General features: G+C 49.5%; 1 long non-coding RNA gene across 1 annotated transcript; it reads left to right on the top strand.

Annotated features, from left to right (window-relative positions):
* The first annotated feature begins 545 nt into the window (after positions 1-545).
* On the top strand, positions 546-5,917 carry LOC131273856 (uncharacterized). The gene is made up of 3 exons (XR_009181023.2): positions 546-769; positions 3,046-3,160; positions 5,706-5,917. It is a non-coding gene; the product is annotated as an uncharacterized lncRNA (long non-coding RNA).
* Positions 5,918-23,533: the final 17,616 nt, after the last annotated feature.

The raw sequence follows: 23,533 nt of genomic DNA, 5'->3' as shown, positions 1-23,533 counted from the left end.
AGGCCCTCTCAGTCCCTCGGTCCGAGAGGGAAATTATTTTCTGCCTCTATCATTTCCCAGCTCACCAGTTATATTTAAGCTGAGGTCCCTTGGCGGCTGCTGTCTATAATTTTTCCACTCCCCTCCCTTTTGAATCAGATTGCAAAATAAGGACATTCTGAAACTCGGATTCCTCGTGACCACATCTGGGGAGACGTGGCCCCGGCGTGGCTCTGGGCTGGGCAGGGTCTTTATCGAGAGTCCTGTTTAGATCAGGGCCAGGAGAGCGAGCGGACCCGCCAGGCTGCTCCCACAGGCGCTCAGCTCCGGCTCTGGCCCCCTGGGGAGGCCACGCAGCGTTCCCAGGCTTTCCCCAGGCAGGAAGACACCGCCGCCCCGACCGTGCGCCTCCTGGGCGCGGGGTCCCGGCGTCCCGGCGTCCCGGCGGCGGCGCGTGCAGTGCCGGCGGCGCTCGGCAGGGGGCGCAGAGGAGCCGCCTCCGCGCGCCCGGGGCCCCGCTCTCCCCGCCCCGGGCGCACCCTCCTCCCTCCGGGTGGCTCCGCACGCCGAGGCCGAGTCCGGAGCGCTCGCGGAGCCTCGCGGCGTGTGCGGCCGATGTCAGGAAGCGTCTTCCCAGGTCACCACCCCTCGGCCGCCATCTGCCCCACCCGTACCCCGGCTGCCGCTGCAGCCCCAGTTTCCGGTCACCCTAGTTCCCCGCCCCCGGGCTGCCCCGGACCGGGCACACCTTCCGCAGGGACTCCTCCTTCCCGAATTCTTTCTCTTCTAGGTGTGGACGGTTGGTGAGGTTTGGAGTGTGGGTGGGGTGGTCGGGAGGGTGGCGGCCGGGGTCCCTGGCCGGGAGGATCTGCGGTTTTGTAGGAAGAAATGCAGGTGAGAGGTCAGAGCCGCTTTCACCCCCAGCCCTGGTTCTTGGTCTGCTCTAAGCCGAGCTCCCCGCCTTGGGGCAGGGCGCTTGGGTGGGGGCCAGGAGTAGAGCCCAGGGCCCAGAGGGAGGCATCAGCCCGATTTACTTCTGTGAGGTAACTGCACAATCAATATTTGAATGAATGAATGAATGAGCGAAGGAATGAAAGAAGTTGAAACAGTTCTGTTTGCCTAAGACCCGGCTCTGGCCAGCCCTGTGCTGGCACATTATCTCCCAGTAAGGTTTGCTACCCTCAGCTTGCCACTTATCTGCCTGTCTTCCGCAGACTGTTTTCCCATACCTCCCAGCGTTCCTTTCACTTCCTTCCTCACTCGCCGCTAGGTGCCAAGTTTCGCATCATAGCATTCAAGGCCCTGCCCAGGCTCACTCCAACCCACCTTACAAGCACACTCCTCTACCTGGGTCGGCTCTACAGCTACACTAAATCTATTCCAGCTTTCTGACCATAATTTGAATCGGCCTTCCTCCTGGGAGCTGTCCATCGCCTTTTTCCCTTTCAGAAACACCTTCCCCCTTGCCTCTGAGCCTCCAAATCTTTTTCCTCCTTCAAGGTTCAGCTGCTAATCCCATTTGGTTCCTCCAAATGCCTTCTCAGACTTTTTGAACCCACAGTGAGTTCTCCCTGCTCTGACTCTCTGTAGCTTATATCCCCAACCCTTTTTGTACCAGTTATCCTATGGTGCTTTGTCCTATGGAAGGCAGCTCATCAGTTCATCATACATTTATTATCTACTACTCACCAGGTGTAAAGTCTGGCAAAAGGGTCCAAAGGGTCTAGGACACAGCCCCCTACAATGAGGTCGGGGAGAAAGGATGATACGTGAGGCTTGAGGAACCGTAGAGGGTGTGGCTCCCTTGTGGGACACTCACTAGGAAAGTCCCAAACGGCTTCCTTTGGGAGCATTCCACATCCTGGATTAGGAAACAGTCTCATTGTCTAAGGGAGTGGCCGTCTATTCATGGAGCCACCCTGGCTCATTCCCTCATTCATTCATTCATGCAATAAGTATTTGTTGAGTTCTCACTTTATGCAGGTGACTCATGGAACTGGTCATCCTGCAGCCCCAGGGCTGACTTCTGTGTGTGTGTGTGTGTGTGTGTGTGTGTGTGTGAGAGAGAGAGAGAGAGAGAGAGAGAGAGAGAGAGAGAGAGAGAGAGACGTGCAGAGTATCAGGAGCCTGTAAAGCTTTGGGGTGAGTTGCTTCTGTCTTTGTCAGTTCCGGTTCAGAGGCACAGGTCCCTGCTGGAAGTGGTCTTGGGAAAGCTAGGGTAGGTGTGTCTAAGGAAGGGAAGCCTAGGCATTCCTGGAAGGAAGGAGGACATCAGCCTTCCCTGAGATCAAGCTGCCCAGACTCTGCCTTACAGTTCACTTCAGAGCAACTTACCCTGCCAGGGAGAATGTTCTCTTCAAAGTTCTTTCCTTTCCTGACCACATGGGATTTTCCAAAGAGGTCTGAGGTATTAGGTCTGTTTGCCAGATGAGGAAGCTGAAGCCAGGAGATAAGTGATTTCCCCCAAAATCACAGGGTTACGGCGAGGCTGGTTTCCCCAGCATCATTGGTAGGCGCACTCTTCTCGACTCCTTTGGGATCTTACATGCGATACATGACCCTTGGTGTGTAGTAGATGCTCAGCCTGCTCCTTCAGCAGGTTCACCAGGGCCTGCTGAGGAGCCAGGCAGAGAAGAGGAACCTCTGGCTCCCCAAGACAAAGGAGCAGGTCCCTGGAACAGAGCATTTTAAGTTTCAGATCAAAGTGACAGCCCCATAGTACCTGGCTACTAACAGGGCACCATCTCTCACTCAGAAACCCAGTGGTAAGTTCTTACAGAATCCTAACTCCAAGTGACTTTCTAACTTTAAAGTCCAAATTTTAACACTTCTAAACCATTCATTCCCTAATTCTAATTCTATGAAGTCACTCCACTCCTAAGGGCCACTTGGCCCCTCTCAAACCTTTACTGGCTACCTGATGGCTAAGTTTGATGCTCTTTATATTGCTCACAGTGGGTCTAATCTAAGCCGAAAGGAGAAGAGTGTCCTGCAAGCAGGCCAGGGAAGGGCTGCTAACACCAGGAATTTGTCTTTGTTCTGAAAGCTGCCCCCTTTCCTTCCCAGGTACCCAGGTCTTCATGTTGTTGCCAGGCCCTCTGGGAAGTAGGGTTAAGAAACAGGCTGTTAACCGTCAACGCTTCTGGGGTTTCTGAGACCTAAAACAGGCAAGGCTCACCAGGTGAGATGGAGTGCCAGTGGAGGGATTCCAGGCCTGCCTTCACTCAGAGAACATTAGAGGAACAGTGACACATGTCTGGGCACTCTGGCAAGCTCTGTGAATCAGAGTCCCAGCCTTCAGGCAGATTGCTCTCTAGAAGCAAGTAACATTTCTGAGCACTTACCCTGAGGTAGGTGCCTGTGTCAAGAACTTTATTTAACTGCTACAACCCTACGGAAAAGGAATTATTTTTCCATTTTATCGATGAAGGAACTGAGGCTAAGAGCTAGCTAAGGGCAAAGCCAGACACTGAAGAGACTCCCAAGTCGCCTTTCGGCGAGGAGAGTCTTCCTGTAACCCTGAAGTCTCTTCCCTGCTCCGGTGGCCTCGGGCACCGCCTAGACCAGGGCAGCAAGTTGTGGAGCCCAGGGATTGGACCAGAGGCTCCGCAAGGCCCCGCCCACATCTGATAGACTGAACCTATCAGGTTTCAGGCCCTGGGGGCGGGGCCAGAGGCTGCCGCACCCGCCGCGGTGAGCCTTCCTCCGGCTGCACCCAGGCCCCCGAAGCTGCGTTCATTGTGTTGGTTGCCGCTCTCCTTCGGGTGTCCGGTTCTACCCGTTTTCTTGTTAACAACCAGGGTTCCAAAGCCGCTGGAGAGCGGTGGCCTGCCCTGACTTACATTTAAAGTCACAGATTTGCTTTGTCCACAATGCATAAAGCCCTGCCTTAAAGGAAGCAATTCTGATTCCACTTTATGATCTTCGTATAATAATGCTATTTAGTTAACTGGCATATCAGGCAACAATTCTGTGCCTGGCCTTGGGGATAGGAAATGACCTGTTGCCCTTAAAGTGCTTACAATGTCATTATAAAAATATGAACTAATAAATAGGGTATCATAATTAGATCATATTCACAGAGCACTAACTGCAGGCAGGCGCTGCAGCTTTCAACAACAACAAAAAATAGTAACATCAGAGCACGCATCACAGCAACTCTTCTGGAATATACAATTGAGGCAGGCTGCGGGTGGGAAGAACTAGGAAAATGGCATCGGAAGAATTTACATTCAAATTTAAATCCTACCAAATGCTAGCTGTATGATGCTTGGTACATTACTTAACCAGCCTGAACCACAGCTTCTGTAGCTGCAAAATGGGAATATTTTATAGCCCTATGGTAAAGAAAGAGCTGTTTGTGAGGTCTAAGTGGGAGAACTCCTACAAAGCACCTAGCATAGTGTCTGGGACAGAGGAAGTGCTTGTGTGTTGATTCATTCACGTTACCAGCTTGTGCTCATTATGTGCCAGGCACATAGACCCTGAGGGTATACCAGTGAGCAAAACACCCTGCCCTCGTGGCACTTTCATTCTATGACTTATTGAGCCTTGGTTTCTTCCTTTCCGAAAGTGTATTCTCATTCCTTTCATGTTGATGAGCTCATTTTAAGTACATATATATTTTATTTTTGCAATGTCCTGGTGAAATAAGGATAAAAGAGGATTAACTCCATGTGCTGGGTGGAGAAACAGGTGCCCAGAGATTAGAGGATTAACACGACACATCTGTAACAAATCCTTAACAATGGATTGGTCTTCTGTTTCCCAGTCTTGTCACCTCCAGGAACTCTGTGTTTTGACATATGTCCCGGTCAGCCCCTCGTTTCTCTTGGGCACTCTAAGTCTTCCAGAGAAAGTGCCTGCAGAGAGCTGGCTGCTGGAGGTCCTATCTCCCCCCACCCCCTCCCCGGCAGGCTCTGTCTACCTGTGAGGCAGAGTGCTGGGCACTACAGCAGAAACTTCCAGTGCTTCTCATGGGGAAGAACAGGTGGAGAAAGCAGTTAGTGGTTACCCTGTCTTCTCCATCAACATCCGCCTGCCCCCAATCCTGTCCCAGGCTACCCAGCACGTAGCTGCCCACTTAGGTTCCTTCCTGCTGAGACTCCTCCCAGCACATCCTCCAAATTCGCTCAGTTGCCAGGTGAGGACCGGCAGGATTCCTGCGCAGTCAGGGAGCAGTGCAGATCACCGTCGGCAGGCAAGAAAAGCTGTTGGCCCTTTTCAGTTACGCTCAAACTTATTCCTATGTATCAGAATTTATCCTCAGAAAGTCAAAAGAGTGGGGAAAGGGTGTTCAGTGAAGAGGTGCTTAGGAATGTGCAACATTAAGCTGAATGTCCAACAGCAGCGGGTTTGTTGAGTACAATTGTGGCTTTCCCTACTATGGAATATTATGTTGCCATTAACAATTCTACCATAAAATAATATTACCTGACCTGAGGAAATAATCATGATATATTGCTGTGATGGTTAGGCTAATGTGGCAACTCAGCCAGGTAATGGTGCCCGGTTGTTTGGTCAAGCAAGCACCGTGTTAACTGCAATACAAGGGTGTTCTGGGGACTTTAATCATAGTGAGTTGATTGCATAGATGGCTGGTCACATCTACAATCAACTTAGGAGACTGCTGTCAGCAGTAAGTGGTGTCTCATCCAATGTGTTGAAGACCTTGAAAGGAGGAGGGATTTCAGCATTCAGAGAGAGAATTCCCATCTCTATTTCAGACAGACAGCATCTCCTGGGAACTCCTCAAGGACCTTCATCGGAGCCCCTGGTTTGCAGCCTGCCCTGTGGAATTTGTCACATGAGACAATTTTCTAAAATCTCATACTATTTACAACTATCTCCTGTTGGTTCTATTTCCCTAGAGAACCCTGACTAATACGATTGCTAAAGGGTAAAAGCAGTCCCACATATCAGGGAAGGCCTTCAGGAGGAGGAGGCCAGAGCCCTGGTCTCTGGTTTTGCCACCAAAGAAAACCTAATCTGGACTTTGTAGAGCCAACTCTCAACTGCCTTTAAGGACTTTGCCTACTGGTGGAGAGTTTCAGAAACTGGTTTCAGATTCTCCTTCCTTCCCTCTACTTTTTTTTTCGTAACCACAATCTTTGATTTTTTTTAAGTCCTGAAAGAGAAGAATCTCATGAAAATCATGATACTTCCTTTCAATTTCAAACAGGGCCTTTGCACAAACTGTTCCAATGGAAGAAGCAGCCATGGAGTACACACCACCCCAACACACACAAACATACACACTCTCCCTTTATCTCTCTCCCTCTCCAGCTCTCAGCTCAGCCATCATTTCACTTGGGAGGGCTTCTGGACTTCCCTGACAGGTCAGTTTCCCTCCAACACATCCTCACAGTACTGTGCATTTACTGCTCCTTCCTTGCTCTTGTTGTGGTTATGATTTTACACTTATTTTTGTAATTATGTCTTCTCCATCTATGCCATCTCCAGCCACACTGACATGGATCATATGTAATTTGCGCTCACCCCTCTATCTCCACCACTTAGCACAGAGACTCTGAATAACTAGGCGAGGCATGCAGGGAGGACAGATGATTAGATGGATGGGTAGATGAGCCTCCAAGGCAGAATGGGGCTTGGGCTCAGGCTGCTCACCGTTCTTAGACAGTAGGTGGCTCCCTGGGGTACAATTCCCAGGGTCACTTCCCCACTGGGAAGTTCCTGGCATCCCTTTAACACAAGGGGACAGAGCCTTTTGTACCCTGAAGAGTACAGGGCTCAGGCGTGAATGCCACATCCTTGGGGGAAGAGGAGCTCAGCTGCTTCCATTCATGCTAAGAGGAAAATGGCTGGTAGAGCCTTTCCCAGGAGCAGTCTATGCTGGTGGGGGCAGGGCGGGCCGAGGAGGAGGGGAAAGAGAGGTAGGGAAATCGAGGCTGGGACCCAGAATGGGAAAGGACACAGCAAAAGGAGTCTCAGGGCCTGAGGCCAACCTTGACCCACTACGTTGTCTTGCCTTTGCTGCATGCAGTCCAGTCCTACTGGGTATTAATGGCCTTTTTGGTAAATCAGGTTCTGCAAATATTTGACGTCTGGAAAACTTTCAACAAAGATGGTGTTCCAAAGCCTGGCTCGGAGGCCCCGGGATGACAACCTAATTACGTGCCTTTTAATAGCTCCTTCCCAAGTGCTCAGCCAGGGACATCTGCCCTGCTGCAGCTGCACCTCCAGGGAGGAATATTTTTAACACTGAGATGCCACAAAAGGAAACTTCTGAAAGCTGGATGAAAATGGCCCCTGCATTCCCAGGGCCCAGGTAGGGCCTAATGCTCTCCTCTACCCCACCCCTACCTCCCAAATATTGGGCCAGGCTCCTTTTCGGAAGCAGAGGCGGTGGCGGTGGCTTACTAGGAAGTGTTTTGTTTATTATTTTATTTAAATCATCCTTTATCACTTTTCACAGGTAAATTGAACATGCCAGGCCCCTTTACTCAGCTTTCCATGGAAGCAGGCTGTGTAAAATAATAATGGAGAGCAGGGCCAACCTTGCCCGCCAGTCCTGTCAGTCAGGGTGTGCTTGGCCTCCCCACCCCACCCCTGCTCCCCAGGCTGAGGACCCCCCACCCCAGACCTTGTTATGTCAGAGGGAGAGAAACAAGAAAAGCCTGGGGCTCTCCAGTTTGTTTAACAGGTTAGCTTGTTAGGAAGGCTGCGAGCTGACACGCCGAAGAGCAAAATGGGTCTTGTCAGGCCTCTGGGATCAACAAGAGACGCGCAAGGGCCGGGAAGGACGATCCATTCCAAATCCCCTTCTCCCTGTCTACCGGCAGCTAGCTGAGGAGGAAGCAGCCATGCTGCTTCTCGCTGTTTTCATCCAGTTTGATTTGGTGAGAGCAGCTCCGCATACTGGGGATGGCTAGTTCATCAGAACACATCGGGGGACCCTTGGTTGCCTTTTTCTCTAGGAAGCCAATTCCCTGTGGCAGAGGGATGCCGTGGAGCAGAAAGGAGAAAGGGACCGTCCTGTGGCCCTGTCAGATCTCCTGGGCTGCCCGACTACAGCCACCCACAGGCCCGTCAGAAGGGGGGGCGCTGTGCTGTGCTCACGCTAACATTTTCAACCCACAATTTGTAAGGATGGCTGCTTTTTTTCCAGTAGAGACTCTAAGCACATCCTAAAGGTGCTTACGGAGACTTTGTGCTTATCCTTTCCCCATGACCCTTCTATGCTTCCAGTGAAGACAGAAAAAGTATTTCCAGGCAAGTGCCATGTGCAGAGCCAAGGGTGAAAGCTGCTGTTTTACCTCAGAGCCAAAGAACTTCCTTTCACAGCCAGAGGCCTGCTGACATCAGGCTCAGTGTGCTTCTCAGCCCTTCCACGCTCCCTTGTTCATCTCGGGTTCTCCTGGTCACCCCGCCCTTCAAACAGCCTGCGTTGCCACCAGCTGCCCATTCTTTGCGTCTTCCTTTGTTCAAATTCTGCAGAGAAGGAACCCAATGGACCCAGCTTGCCTGGGGTTCTGGATGCTCCCTCCCCCCGGGGGATGTGCTGGCTGCTGAATGTGCTGCTCTTGGGGTAGGAGGACCCCTGGGCCAATCCTTGGCCTGCCTGACCTAGGACAAGCCTGTGCTGCTTCCCAAAAGGGGCTCTCTGGTGGCCTGGCGGGCAGCCCACTGCTTGGCCTGGGCAGAACTCAGGGGTGCTGCAGTGCTGTGTTGGAAAAACCGAGGCATGCTCTGGGGCAAACCTGGGTGATGGGTTCTAGCAGTGGGGCTTCAGACTGAAAGAGCAAGCAGTTAGGTGCTCAGCAGGCACCAGTGAGGAAAAATACCTGAAGGTGGGTGGGAGGAGGCAAGTGTACTGAGGATGTAGCATGGTTAGTGCCTGGGCGACCTTGCCATAGGCACAATTTCAACCAAGGCCAAGATACAAGAAATTAAATAATAACAACAGTAATAATAACAGCAAACACCGCACACCAGACACTGTTTAAAGTGCTTTCCATTAACTTGTCTCATCCTTATAATGCCCTCTGAGCTAAGTACCATTCCCATCACACCTATGAAGAAACTGAGGCTCAGAGATGTTAAGAAAAGTCAAGGTCACACAGCTAGTGAGTGGAAGAAAATTGGGACTCAAACCCAGGGAGCCTGTGTTCCTAATTAGTCTGCTCTCCTGCCTCCCTGACTGCAGCGGGAAGCCACTCCACGGGGATGCCCTACCTGCCCTGGAATTGCTCGCTGCAGTGCTGTCATGCCCACCATCTCTCTTAGAGTCCAGGCATTCCCGCCCTGATTCTCTAACAAAGTGGAGCATATGGCAACCCTCTTCCATTAGACTTTTAGTCCTAAGCAGGTGCAGAATGAGCAGATAGAGATGAGCAATGATCACTGTTGGCAGGGAGCTTTAACAAAGGCGAGGGGTTGAAGGATGTGGTGAAAGCAGCAAAGGGAACCAGGGTTAAACTTGTACTTGGGCAGTGAAAGAAGCCACCTACATGGTGAGATACTTCTACCTATCATTCCACCATGATAGTCCTAGAGCAGCGCTAATAGAACTTTCTACCATGATGAACGTGCTCTATATCACACTGCCCAATTCCATCGCCAGTGGCCACTATTTTGAGCACACAAAACTTGGCTAGTGCAGCTGGAGAACTAAAATTTTCACTTTCATTACTTTAAATTTAAACTCAAATAGTCACATTTGGCTAGAGGCTACTTCATGGAACAGGGCAATTCTAGAGGTCTCCTGCCGAATACATATCCTACTGAGAGGAGCATGCCTTAGTGCAAGGGAGGCCAGGCTGGGGCCAGCAGATCATTTGGCCAGCATAGAGCTTTAAAATCTTTAAACATGAATGCTTCAGTCTCTTTTCTTGATTATTTTACCCCAGGGCCAGTTTACATGTTTTGCCCCCCTCTGGAGGCATGTTTATTGATAAAAGGCTCTTCTATGCTTCTGGACCTTATTTCATTTGCTCCTTACAGCAGCACTTGCCTGGAGAAAGGGCCAAGATTATTGTGCAGGTTTTATGGGTAAGGTTCACAGAAGACTGAGGAATGGCCATTCTCTAAAGCCATCTCCACCTTTGGTCTCATTTGACTAGAAACTAGAAGCCACGGGCTTGCGTCTGGAGCTGACACAGCCTCCAAGTGGAACCTCCCCCTACGGCCTCTGCCCCTGTGACCCTCACAGCACCTGCCCCCAGCACTCCACTCTTGTTTTTATTCAAACATCAGCATGATTGATTTTTAATGCAGCCTGGCCGCTGCCTTACGGTCTGTTCAACATAGTGCCTCCACTCGCCCCTGCGCCCGCCTGTCTGGGCTTCCCGCCTTCTGTTGTGATGCCAAAGTCAGATGGGCTCTGCCAGTAGTTCCAACTGGGTGAACTGGGAGGGAAGTAAAATCAACCCTCCAACTCACCAGCCTACATCCGTGCCCTAAGCCTTCTCTCCGCATAAAACCTGATCCATGCCTCCCTAGTTTTCCATTAGTATCAGGCTGCTTATCTAGCAGCTTCTGGAATTTAACACCTGTTTGACCCATGCCCCCTTCCCGAATGACTGCCTCCAACCCTTTCAGCCTCTTTCAGGGGCACCCCCGCTCAAGTTTCTTGCCTCTGGAAGCCTTCCCTGACCACCGCTGCCTGCAATGAACCTCATCTTCCCCTCCGACTTCCACGCTCCTCAATTTTTGCCCTGTAGAGTTTACCCAACCTTAAGACAGAGCAGGCCAGAAAAGAGCCCCACCTGCAGTTAGGAGACTAATTGCTGTGTGAATTTAGGCAAGTAATTTGGCCTCTCTGAGTCTCGGTTTCCTAATTTGGAATTATCAGGGGTTGGACCCGATCGGTGATTTTTCACACTATTCACCCCGTACCATCCCCCCGCAGGAGAAGAGTTCCTTGGAGACAGCTGTGATGAATGGGGACCAGGAGGGGATCTGTGAAGGCCAAGCTGGGGGCCTTAGGATGTCTCCACCCCCTTCACCCCCAGCCACCTTGGTCTAATTAGTGGACCAGGCATCCAAGATGCTGCTGGAGACAGGAAGGAAGGGAGGGAGGGAAGAAGGGAGGAAGAGAAGGGAAAGAAGGAAAGAAAGAGTGATTTAACCCCCAAACTAGATTATCCATGAAGAGTTTTCCAGCTCTAACATGGTGAGGTCTAAGTTTTTTCTCCCCAGCTGGATTGGGGGCAGGACCCACTTCCCACACACCACTGTGTGTGGCCCACACAGTAGGAGCCCAATCAACGACTGCTGAATGAATGAACGAATGAATGGATATGCTCCACACCTCTTCTGTGACACTGTGCCTGTATCTCCTCCCATCAGCCAGAATGCAAGGCCTTAATTTACGCTTTTGCGTTCTCCAGAGCTCCTGGCACAAGGTCTGTGGTCTGGGCTCGAACTCTCTTCCTAATTGGAAGATCCATTTGAGGGTGGGGGCGGGGACAACGAGGACCTCGGGAAGGCAAAGTCTGTAACCTGACTGTAAAGTGCAATACAGTATTTAAGCTGAAACCCTGGGCTCAAGGCCCCACCTCCTTCACCACCCCTGCTCCTGGGTTTTCTCAGCTACACCACAGTGGTTATGGTTTGTTATTATTCGAAGCCAGACCTTAAGTCTAGATCCCTAGGCTGGGAATTTCAGAAGAAATTCCCCTCTCACCCTGAGGCCTTGTGCTCTCCCTAGCTGGGAAGGGGTTATATTAATTGCTTCTTCAGAGTCCTTTAGGCGCAAGATGGAAACCACCACGGAAAGATTCAGAGCTGAGGCGTGAGAAGCAATAGCTTGCTAATAAAACCTAATAAAAACCACCGCAGAGAGACAGAGGCCAGGAGAGCTGGTCCTGAGGGGAGGGGAAAGGGAGCTTCCAGCTGTGGCCACCGTCAGGGAAGGGGGTTCACAGAGGGAAGCCATGGGCCAGCCAGCCATGACCCACTCGCGTGCAAGGCGTGAAGCCAGTGGACAGTTTGGGCCTCAGAGCTGTCTCCCTGTCACCCAGCACCTGGGTCTGCAGAGTGCTTGTCATCGGCGGGGCTGACGGCGTGTCCAGAGGGACAGAACCATGAAGGCAAAGAGGTTTGTCCTCAGCTTTCTGCTCCCTCTCCCATCATTCTAGATGTCCAGAGCTTCTTGCTACCTCAGGGACAAAAAGAAGGAGTGCAGGGGAGCAGCATTTGGTTAGAGACCCAATGGGAGAACTCTCGCAGAGGAAAGAGCAATGCCAGAGGCCAGGAACTGTGTATGTGTTTGGTCAGCATTATAATAACCTCAACAGAGTTTTGTAAAGACATAATTTCATTGCCAGTATTTTAAAAACAGGTCACTTGGCATAAAAAGTCAGCTTTCTGGCTTCTTTTGGAAAATTGAAAGAACTGACCGTGCTTCCAGTTGGCTGTAGTGAGCAGCTGGTGCCCTCCTTAAAGGAACATTTACTCCCTGGTTTGCTGCAGTCTCTACCACTCCCTATTGCTCCTTCTTGTTATGTCTGCCCTGTTTCTCCCATTTATGCTGCAGCCTGGCTCCTGTAGCATCTGAGCTTGTGACTTTTGACTTTATTTTTAAAAATTACACAGCAATAGTGGGAGCACAGACAACCCTGAAGGCAATGTGTCTGGCCGTGGAACATCATCTGGCTCTTAGCATCATTCCATTTGGGAGGCTGCCTTTTCTGCAAGAAGCGAAATCCTATCGCACAGTCTCACAGATCATCAAAAGTATTCGGCCGCCAAAGGATATGGAAAAAAGATTGTATTGATCTACCCAGCCTGATCCCTCCAGCATAGGCAGCTGCCACTTTCATCCTCACCGGTGGACTCAGGCCCTGACTTCTTATCATTCTGTGACCCAGGGGGAGTCAGCTTTGTAGCTGGGCCCAGTCTGACCTTGCACTTTGAGCCATCAGTAGGGCCCTTTGTTTTGTGCCTGCTGGCTACCTTGCCTGCTGATCACTTTGCCTGGATGCCTGCCTTGGTTTCCTACCAGCCCCCTCTAGGACCTGAGTTCTTGCCCTGCCCTCCCTGCAAGGTCTTTGCACACCGAGAATCTGGGATACCAGTTGCCACACTAGACTCCTTAAGCTGCAGGCTCTCCTTCCTTCTTCCATCTCTGCCTATGTCAGAGGCACACCTGGCTGACCTTCTAGTGCAGGTCTCATCCTGCCCAGTCCTGTGCAGGATACTGCCAGCTCAGGCAAAGCTTGTCTAGGGAGCAGGATTTAGGTAGGTTTTCAACTACATAATGGCCTGTGCAGGCTCGCCTGGCCCTGAGCCCCAGTCATCCTATTTGGCCTCATCTTCCCATTGACCCTGCTCATTTCTGACATTCAGCCTCTAGGTTCTCATCATTTCTTCTTCCTACTCTTCTGACACCTAATTCTGGGAAAATAAATGATTAATATAACAGTAGTTAACATACTAAGATTCGGATTGAGGCAGAGTACTAAACACTATGCATGCAGTGTTTTCTTTAATTCTCTTTTTTTTAAAGATTTTTTTTTTTAAATTTGTCTCCCCTCCCTCCCCCATTGTCTGTGCTCTATGTCCATTTGCTGTGTGTTCTTCTGTGTCCGCTTGTATTCTTGTCAGCGGCACCCAGAATCTGAGTCTCTTTTTGTTGTGTCATCTTGCTGTGTCAGCTCTCCGTGTGTGCGGCGCCATTCCTGGGAAGGCTTCACTTTCTTTCACGCTGGGCGGCTCTCCTTATGGGGCGCACTCCTTGCGCATGGAGCTCCCCTCCTTGGGGGACACTCCTGAGTGGCACGGCACTTCTTGCGCACATCAGCACTGTGCATGGGCCAGGTCCACATGGGTCAAGGAGGCCCAGGGTTTGAACCGCGGACCTCCCATGTGGTAGGCAGACGCCCTATCTATCGGGCCAAATCCGCTTCCCTTCTTTAATTCTTGTAACAATCATGCAAAGCAAGTACTGCTGCCCCCTTCCTCCAGATAAGGAAACTGAGACCTAGAGAGAGCAAGAAACTTTCCGGAGGTCTCACAGCTAATGAGTGACAGCAGTAGGTTTACCAAAGCCTGAGCTTTTAACCATTCTGCTCTGTCTCCCAAATGAAAGAAAGCTATATAGGAGACTCAGAGGCAGCCTAATTTCCTTTCAAGCCTGCTGCCTGATTTCCAAAATCTTATAGAGTTCCTCAAATGGTCGTACTCTTATTGGCTTGTCCTGGAGTCAGGAGAGTTTAATTTTTAAAAGCTTCAGGAAGGATGACTATAAATAGCTGGGCTTTAAATATGTCAAATACATATCTATTTGAGGAACTTAAACAAGGTTCAATCCCAATCTGGTAAGTGAGGTGTAGACGGGAGAGAAGAGGAATCTTTGCAGACTAAGAAAAGGCTGTCCCAGGGGAAAACAGGAAGCTGGACTGTCAGCTCCTCGAAGATAAAGGCCTAGCTTCCTATTTGGCTCTTGCTCATTCAGCTTTCTCCGTGGGCTAGGCACATTCTCTTTAAATTCTACATACATTGGCAATCTCATCTCCCCATTTTGCAGATGAAGAAACTTAAGGCTCTGAGAAGCCAATGACTTGTTCAGGGTTACACAGCTCACTAGTGGCAGAGCTGTAAGTCTTCTGTCACCAAATCCAAAGCTCTCTCACCTGCTGCTTGTCCTCTTAGTCTCTCCCATTTGCCCCTCAGCTCATGCCATGAGATAGGGCACACCTTAGGTGTCCAGGAAACACTTGTGGCCTGAAGGCCTCGCCTCACCTGCCTTGATCTGCTTGGATGGAATCCAGTTTTCCTCATAGGCCTTCTCTAAATAGCTTTCATCTTGGCGAGCTGGCCTTGTCCATAGATAGGTTAGATGTTAACTCCTCAGTCTCACAAATTTTTGGTTGTAGGATAGTGCCTCAAATTTGACTATGGTATACAATTTCCCTACAAGGAGAGTAGGCAATTCTAATGAATTGGATTAGCTGTTCTAATATCTTAGGATAAATGAGTTTTCATGTTTTCTGACAGAGGGGACCCAAGGGGGTTGCTGATCCAGAGAAGGCAGCAAGGTGGAACCTGGCACAGCAGGGTATGAAGACAAACTTCATTTACAATGATTTTAGGGTGATCAGAGCCTCCTGATCCTGCTTTCTTGAACTCTGTAGCTCTTGATCTTACCTTGTCTTTTGGGCCCAATAGACCCTGACCCAGGTCCCTCTTCCAGCCTGGGGAAGGTAGCTCAGGTCTTCCTGGAGAGTGCCCAGGGACTCTCAGGGCCCTAGGATAGGCCAGCTGTAATGCCAGCTTCACACAGCAGGGCTTTGTACCTGTTGCCTTTGGGCAGTTCTAAGAACAGTCCTGCCAAACAGCTCAGCTTGTTAGTGGCTCTACTAGACAGTAAACTGTGTAAGAGCTTTGAATCCCTAGCCCAGCTGATGCAAACAGGTTTCTCAGAAACCTGTGCCAGACCTAGTTCCTGGCAACCAGGCTGGGATGAAGGACTTTCCATACCCTTCACCCAATTCAAGTGAGCAAGGATTTACTTAGCTTCTCCTGAGGATCCCTCCACACCAATTCTGGATATGAATGTAGAAGACATCATCATCTTCCTCCTATTCCAATTTTTTTTTTACATCCTGCTATCAGCTGTATTTCCATAAAGCCAGCATTGCATGGTGCTTAGAGGCTTTGGAGTAAGACAGAAAAGGGTTGAAATTCTTCTTCCACTCATAATTGTATGTCACTTACTAGCACTGAGTCTTAGTTTCTTCATCTGTAAGACATCATAGGGCTGTTTAATTACATGAGATTGTGTGTGATTTTAGAGAAGTCTTCATCACCTGGAAAGGCTGTGTCCATCAATGGTAGCAAACCAAACATCAAGGAAATAAAACCTAAACACCCCCTTTCCATCATGACATTGCTTTGCTCAAACACCTCTTACAATTCCCCACAAAGTCCTGCCATCATGGCCTGGCACTCAAGGCCTTCCACGTAGAGCCGCATTTCAAGTGCTCAAGACCTACATGTGGCTTGTGGCTACCATGTTGGACAGTGCATAATAGAGCACTTCCATCACTGCAGAAAGTCCTTTGGGCAGTCCTGATACAGGCAGTCCTAGCTCACCAATCTGAGTCCCTTTCCTGGGAGCAGGTTTCAGTGGGGCTGGGGGTGTGGGGTGGGTACAGATGGTGGCCATGAAGGCCCTGTGATGTGGGGAGTGGACACCGCCAGGCAGGAAGCGGTAAAAGGAGCTCAAGGAACTGCAGTCAGACCACAAGCGTGGCCATCCAACCCGGCACACCCTCCGCTTGACCCTTTCCTCCTTTTCCATCTTGACCCAAAGCTCCCTAGGTGCCCTTAGAGGGAAAGCAGGCAGGAGGCAGTAGAGTGCAAGAGTATGGGTTTGGACTCTGAGCCTCGGTAATTTACTCCGTGTGCCCTTTCTCTCATCTGTTTGCTTATCTCTACTTCTCCGGTTGTTGGAGTAAATGATTAACAGCCTTCCTGCCCTAGTTTAACGATCAATCCTCTCCCCACCTTTAAATAAACTCCGTATATGAAAATTTGTCAGAGGGTGTGTGTATGTGTTTATGTTTTTAATGAACAAAAGAAAGGAAGGAAGGGAGGGAGGAAGCAGAGTATTTTTTACAAGAGCATATTATCTTAAAAGAGTATGCTTTCAGGAAGCAAGTGTGGCTCAACCAATGGGGCTCCCGTCTACCATATAGAAGGTCCAGGGTTCAATGCCCAGGGCTTCCTGGTGAGGGCAAGCTGGCCTACACGGAGTGCCAGCCCATGTGGGAATGCAGCCCCATGCAGGAGTGCCACCCTGCATGGGAGTGCCACCCCACGCAGGAAAGCTGCCCTGTGTAGGAGTGCCAGCTGATGTGGAGAGCTGGTGCAGCAAGATACACAGAGGAGAGAAAATAAGATGTAGCAGAACAGGGAGCCAAGGTGGTGCAAGAGAATAATCGCCTCTCTCCCACTCCGGAAGGTCCCAGGATTGGTTCCCAGAGCTGCCTAATGAGAGTACAAGCAGAACAGAAGAACACACAGCGAATGGACACAGAGAGCAGACAACAGGAGGAATGGGGGGGGGGGGGGGAGGAGGGAATAAATAAAATAAACCTTAAAAAAAAAAAGACTATGCTTTCTACCTCTAGCAATGGAAGAAATTGTATCATTGATATGGAGACGGTGGCCACAGGAGTTGCTGAGGAAGAGGTGTGATATGGGACATTGGGGCATTTTCGGGACTTGGAGTTGTCCTGAACGAGATTGCAGGGACAGATGCAGGACATTGTATATCCCCACCATAACCCTCTGGGTGGACTGGGAGAGAGTGTGAACTGCGATGTAAACTATGCTCCATGCGGTGTGGCAGTGCTGCAGGGTGCATTCACCAAATGCAATGAATGTGCCTCACTGATGAAAGGGGACGTTGACGTGGGAGGAGCTGGAGTGGGGTATATGGGAAACTCTTATGTTTTTTAACGTAACTTTTTGTGGGATCTGTTTATCGTCTTTAAAAAAAGACAATAAAAAAATCGAGTCTTAAAACAAAACAAAAAAAGAGTATGCTCTCTCAGGGGAGTGGGGCATATGGAACTCTCCCATATTTTAAAAATGTAACATCTTGTGTGATCTATGTATCTTTTAAGAATAAATAAAAAAATATAATATAACAACAACAACAAAAAAGAAAGAGTATGTTCCCCACCCCTGCCCCCCTCCCAAACAAAAAAATAATTGGGGTTAGATGGATAAAAGATTGACCATGAAATGATAATTGTTGGAGAGCCAGGTTGTAGGAATATGAGGGCTCATTATTCTATTCTTTCTCTGTATATGCTTGAAAGTTTTCATAATAAAAAAAGTTAAAAAGCTAAGAGCATCCTCCCAGTAAGACTTCAAGTACCCAACGAGACCACTTGCGCCCAGACTTCCAGGGAGAGATCTTTGTGTGATACAAGGTGCTCCTGTCCTGACGAGTTGGGGCGTGAGTGGGGCCTAGCACCCTGGAGGTTTCCACCCTGCTGTCTGTTTATCTTACAGGGAACCTGAGCCTGCGGCCGGCTCTCAGGTGTCGGTTCTGATTCCCGATGAAGAGATGCGCGGCGTGGGCCTGGTGTCCTGGCCCCGGGCGGCCGTCTCTTGGGCAACTGACCAAGGCCCCCCCAGCCAGGTTTTCCAGTCACTTCTAGGTCCCAACCCCAGGCTGGGCAGGGCCGCGAGCCTCAGTTCCGTGGGTCGAGGAGCCATCCAGTTCCTTCCGGCTCTCTATTCTATACCTGCGCAGCCCACACCTTCCTTCTTCCTCCCTGCTGGAGCTGCCCCTGTTCCTAAGCTCCCCCCACCCCCAGCCTGCCGGTGCCCCCAGCTCCCCCCTGGAGGGACCGAGGGACCACTCCCTGGAAAGCCTTTGCTGCACCCTATTTTGCTCTGACTGTGTCAGGCGCCTGTCTGGTCTCTGGCTACAATGCCGGTACCAGGGGTTCAAGCTCTGTTATCTCCTTTGACTTCCCACATGACTTAGCATAGAGCTGGGTAGGGACAGAGGGAAAATGAATAAGTGAATGAATGAAAGAGTGTGACAGGCCCTGAGTCCCTCTTTCTTCTACCTGCCACCCTCTGCCCTTGCTGGGGGTTCTGAGCCGAGCTAAGAACCGTGAGGATGATCTTGTGTCTCAATTCAACCCAGTCAGTGGTTTCAGGTGGGGGTCAGCCACTGTGACACTGTCGTTCCGTCTGTCTACTCATGCTGGGGGAGGGGAGGAGACAATGATTTTGGCTTGGGAAGGGTAGTGGGTACCCTGGAAATTTCCCGGTGAGGGTATTGAGAGAGAACTGGAAAAGAAAGAGGGAGAAAGTGGAAGCAGAGTAGGGTTCCAGGGGGGTAGGTAGAGAAAGAGGCACAAGGAAGAGAATGAAGAAAGACAGAAAAGGGGCTATAAAGAGAGAGAGAAAGCGAGCCTCGCCTTGCACAGCTCTCTGACGTGGCTGTGCTGATATCCCCAGTGCTAATTGTTTCAATTAATAATACTGCTCTATAAAATTTCAGCTGCCGAGAGCAAGTGCAAGGACAGATGACATAATGCATTAATAATGCAGGCAAGCGATCAGGTTGGGCTCCTGGGGCGCCCCATTAACAGGCGGCTGCTGCAGCCTCCACACCAGCTAAGACTCTGGGCTCCAGGCAGTGAGTGCCTTGCATCCTGCAGACCGTGGGGCTTTGGAGCAGGGGGGGGGGGGCGGGCAGAGGCAGCGCCCCTAAATGCAATGCTGAGAAAGGTTTTAGCATCCCATAAACTCCGCAAAGCTCTCCTTCCAATCTTTTATATGGACAATTGATGTTTTCTCAATCGTATATGTATATGCTGTCCGCAGGGCCCTCCATTTGCTGCTTCTGGGACCTCTTCTCAGATTAGAATTCCTCTGCTCCTCCACTCTCACCAGTGACTGAAGCTTCTGGGGCAGCTCTCCCAGTTGCTTTTTGTTTGTCTCCTTCCCATTCTTTCTGTGTCTGCCTTTCTGTCTTTAGGTCTCCTTAACAATCTGTCCCTGGGTTCTTAAGAGCTCTTATGGAGAGGTAATCTTCTCTTTCAGGACAAAGAACCTGTCATCCACGTTTCTCTCAAGTCAACATCACCATTACCATCACAAAGAAGCCCTCTCTAAGTGTCTGCATCCCCAAAGGTGCTCCAGCCTGGTGTGGAGCCCAGAACAAAAGAGCCAGCAGCAGGTGGCCCCGAATCCTGACGCTGCAGGTCACTAAGTGATTTTATAGCCCTGCAAAGCCCATGCTTTTCTCATTCACCTGCAGAAACCAGACCTGGATCTTCTCAAACAAACCCTCCAATTCAGGCGTCTCATTTGGCTTCAGAGTACCTCAAAACCCCTGGGAATTGCAGGCAATGATCCATGTGCTTACATGCATTTTTCTGAAAGAAGGTCCCAGCATTTTCAGGATTCTCTCAGGGGTCTGTGGGGGCCCCCAGGATCCTGATGCACAGCTCCAATCTTGCTAGTCAGGTACTTAGATGGAAACTTCTTTCTATCCCTGTCTGTTTCTCCCCTGGATTTCTGCAAAATTTTATGTTGAAAGGGGTAAAGGGCAAGAAATAAAGAAGACAAGAAGAGTCCAGTCTTCATCTAAGACTTGAGTTAAAATGAAAACTGCTGCATGGAGCCTTGCCATCCAAACATCGTCTGGTGCCTCTGTTGCACAGTAGGACTGAAGTTTGTGTTGGCAACTAAAAGTGTTCTCTAGGACAGCTTTCCATTCCCACAAAGGAGGGTAGGAGACAAACGTGTTGGACACTTTCTATGTGCAAGGTTTTGTCGTCTCAGTCTTGTGTAATCCTCATCACATTCCAGGGAGGAAGACTTTCTAATCCCACTTCATTGAGTAGGAAACTGAGATCCCAGGAAGTTAAGAAACTTGAATAGCAGAACCAAGCTGTGAACCTAGACTTTTTTTGCCATCAAAACGCATCTCGTTCCATTATGCACTACTATCTGGGTTTAAACAGTAGCTCTCGGAGGGGCATTTTCTGGGAGCAAGCTGGCTAATCCCCACTTCCGGGTTCCCATTGCCCATTGCCTGTTCTCTACCTGTACAAATCCTACCCTTCTTTTAAGATCTAATTTAAATCCCACTTCCTCCATCAAGCTCAATGCAGACAATTGCAGTGCAGTGACCTCTTTGTATAGGATGGAAGGTGTGAGCAAATGTTAGGCATACAAAAGGGTGGGTGGTAATGGACACTGCTGCTTTTTACCCAGCATCCACTCTCCCATTTATTCGTGTCTACAGACCCTGACTTTTGTGGAGGTATTTATCCCTTCCCTTGTTACCCGGAGGACTGTGGCCCCATCCCAGCTCCAGGAGTGGATCGTGGTTGGTCTACGGTGGTTGCAGGAAGCATCCCCCTCACCTCCCACCCCTGCCAGAGTGGGTGGTCTGGGAATGTGCATGTGATCCAGTTCTGGCCAGTGAGATGTTGGGGGAAATCTGCGGGGGAGAATCTGCTGGGTTGTTCCAGGGACAGACACACAAGAAGAGACACTTTCTCCTTCAGTAGGCTATTTCCTTGTCTGGAACTGCTGTAGGCACCCTGCCACCAGCCCGGAGATGAAGCTCACTTGAGGACAGCAGAGCAGAGAGATGGAAAGGACTCCTTGGGCTGCTGTATCAGACATCCCCGAGCTTGCCTTTTCTCTGAATGTCTGCTTTGAGAGACAACAAATTCCCTTTTAGTTAATGCTGATTTGGGTTGAGGTTTTTTTGTCACCTGCTACCAAAAACATCATAGCTGGTACATTGTCCTTCACACACAGTATCTGTGCCTGGCACTTATCACACATTGCCTTGTCATTTCTATTGTATTGTTGTCTTGTATTATTTATCTTTGTCTGTGTTTATATCTTATCTAAAAAGTCTACACCAGCCCTTCCAGCCCACATGGATATTCTCTAAAATCTCACAGAAATTTCAAATAGTGGTCTAATCTGCCATTCATTCATTCCATAAATATTTATTTATTTATTTTTTTTTTTAATTTTTTATTTTTTATTGACTTTGTAATAATATTACATTAAAAATATATATGTGAGGTCCCATTCACCCCCACCCCCCCACACCCACCCTCTCCCCCCCCCCAACAACACTCGTTCCCATCATCATGACACATCCATTGGATTTGGTAAGTACATCTTTGGGCACCTCTGCACCTCATATACATTGGTTCACATCATGGCCCATACTCTCCTTTATTCCATCATGTAGGCCCTGTGAGGATTTACAATGTCCGGTGATTACCTCTGAAGCACCATCCAGGGCAGCTCCATGTCCCGAAGACGCCTCCACCTCTCATCTCTTCCTGCCTTTCCCCATACCCTTTGTCCATTATGTCCACTTTTCCCAATCCAATGCCACCTCTTCTATGTGGACACTGGATTGGTTGTGTCCATTGCACCTTTATGTCAAGAGGAGGCTCAGATTCCACCTGGATGCTGGATGCAATCCTCCCATTTTCAGTTGTAATCACTCTAGGCTCCATGGTGTGGTGGTTGTCCTTCTTCACCTCCATCTTAGCTGAGTGTGGTAAGTCCAATAAATCAGATTGTAGGTGCTGGAGTCTGTTGAGGCTCAGGATCTGGCTATCACATTGTCAGTCCAGAGATTCAAAATCCCCTAAATATATCTTAAACTCCAACATTAACTGCACCTCCAGCACATTAGCATGAAAGTCTTATGAAGGGAGATCCCATCTGAGTCCAGATTCATCACACATAAACACCATTTCCAAAGAGGGGCCATCTGCCCTGGTAGTTAACCCCATCGGCCATGACCATAACTCCCATGGGTCTCTTTAGCCCTCAAAGGAACCAATATCTGGGGGTTGTATCTGCTTTATATCTGTCTCTCTGACTCTGCTCAGTTGTGCATGAGGGCAAACCTTCTGCCAGCCTCCAGACTCTTTTTTAGAAACTCGTAGCCATATAAACTCATTTCTCCTTTCCATTTCCCCCTTACTTTAGGTCAAACAGCATTTTAAAGTCATGGTATTTTATGTAGACATGGATATTCTGCTGATCCGCATTGAAACCTTCCGTATAAGGTCATTTTCCAGTTGCATCATCAGTTGGTAGTTGATAGTGGTCCCTCGTTGCCAGGGAGGCTCATCCCCGGGGTGTCATGTCCCACGCTGGGGGGAAGGCATTGCATTTACATGCTGAGTTTGGCTTCGAGACTGGCCACATTTGAGTAACATGAAGGCTGACAGAAGGAAATTCCCAGGCACAAAGTTGCTCTAGGCCTTGTTATTATTTTGGGTTTATCAGCTCACAAGCATAGTCATTAGTATCAGGGCTCACTGTTGAACCCTCACTCCCTCCCGGTCCCCACCACTGTACCTGGGAGACTGTCGCTGCTCCCCTAGGGGACCACGACAGAGCACCACTGGCCAGGAACCCAGTACCCCTCCCCTACTGTGGTTTTTAATTGTTGCCACTATGAGTATATCCCAAACATTACCATGCACCCTGGACATATGTTCTGTACAGCTCCCTGTCCAGTCATATATCATCTGTCATTGGTATCCCATACCAGTATCCCTCCATTGCCATTGTTGAAACACTCTGTGATCCAGAACTCCCCCGAAATTTGAAGCCCAATATAATGTCATGGTCCCTTACTAGGGAATGGCATATAGCGATGAGTTTAAAGGATAGATAAAGAACTTGGATAAAGTTAGATAAAGAACTTAGATAAAGAATGTTGACTTGAAAAAATTTTCCAACATCCTATTTTTTTCCTTTTTTTTCCCCCCCCCCCCCCCTAATTATTCAGCTTTTCTTCACAGGAGTCCTAGACCGCAGCAATGTATATATATAATTCCATAAATATTTATTGAGCCCCTACTGTGTGCCGACTCCAGGCAGGGGCTTGAGATACAGTAGTGAACAAGACAGATGGGGTCTCCCAGCCCTAGAGAACTTACAGTCTAATCAGGAGCACAGAACTTAGTCTAGACTCCCCTCAGGAGTAAGTCTAGAATGGCAAGAGGAAGAGTTCTGTATGGAGGTGCCCAGAGCTATTCTGCTCTATAGTAGG

This window comes from Dasypus novemcinctus, chromosome 17, assembly GCF_030445035.2.
Source record: "Dasypus novemcinctus isolate mDasNov1 chromosome 17, mDasNov1.1.hap2, whole genome shotgun sequence".
Lineage (NCBI taxonomy): Eukaryota > Metazoa > Chordata > Mammalia > Cingulata > Dasypodidae > Dasypus > Dasypus novemcinctus.
The sequence above is the reverse complement of the archived record's forward strand: the minus strand, read 5'-3'. Positions and strand labels throughout refer to the sequence as shown.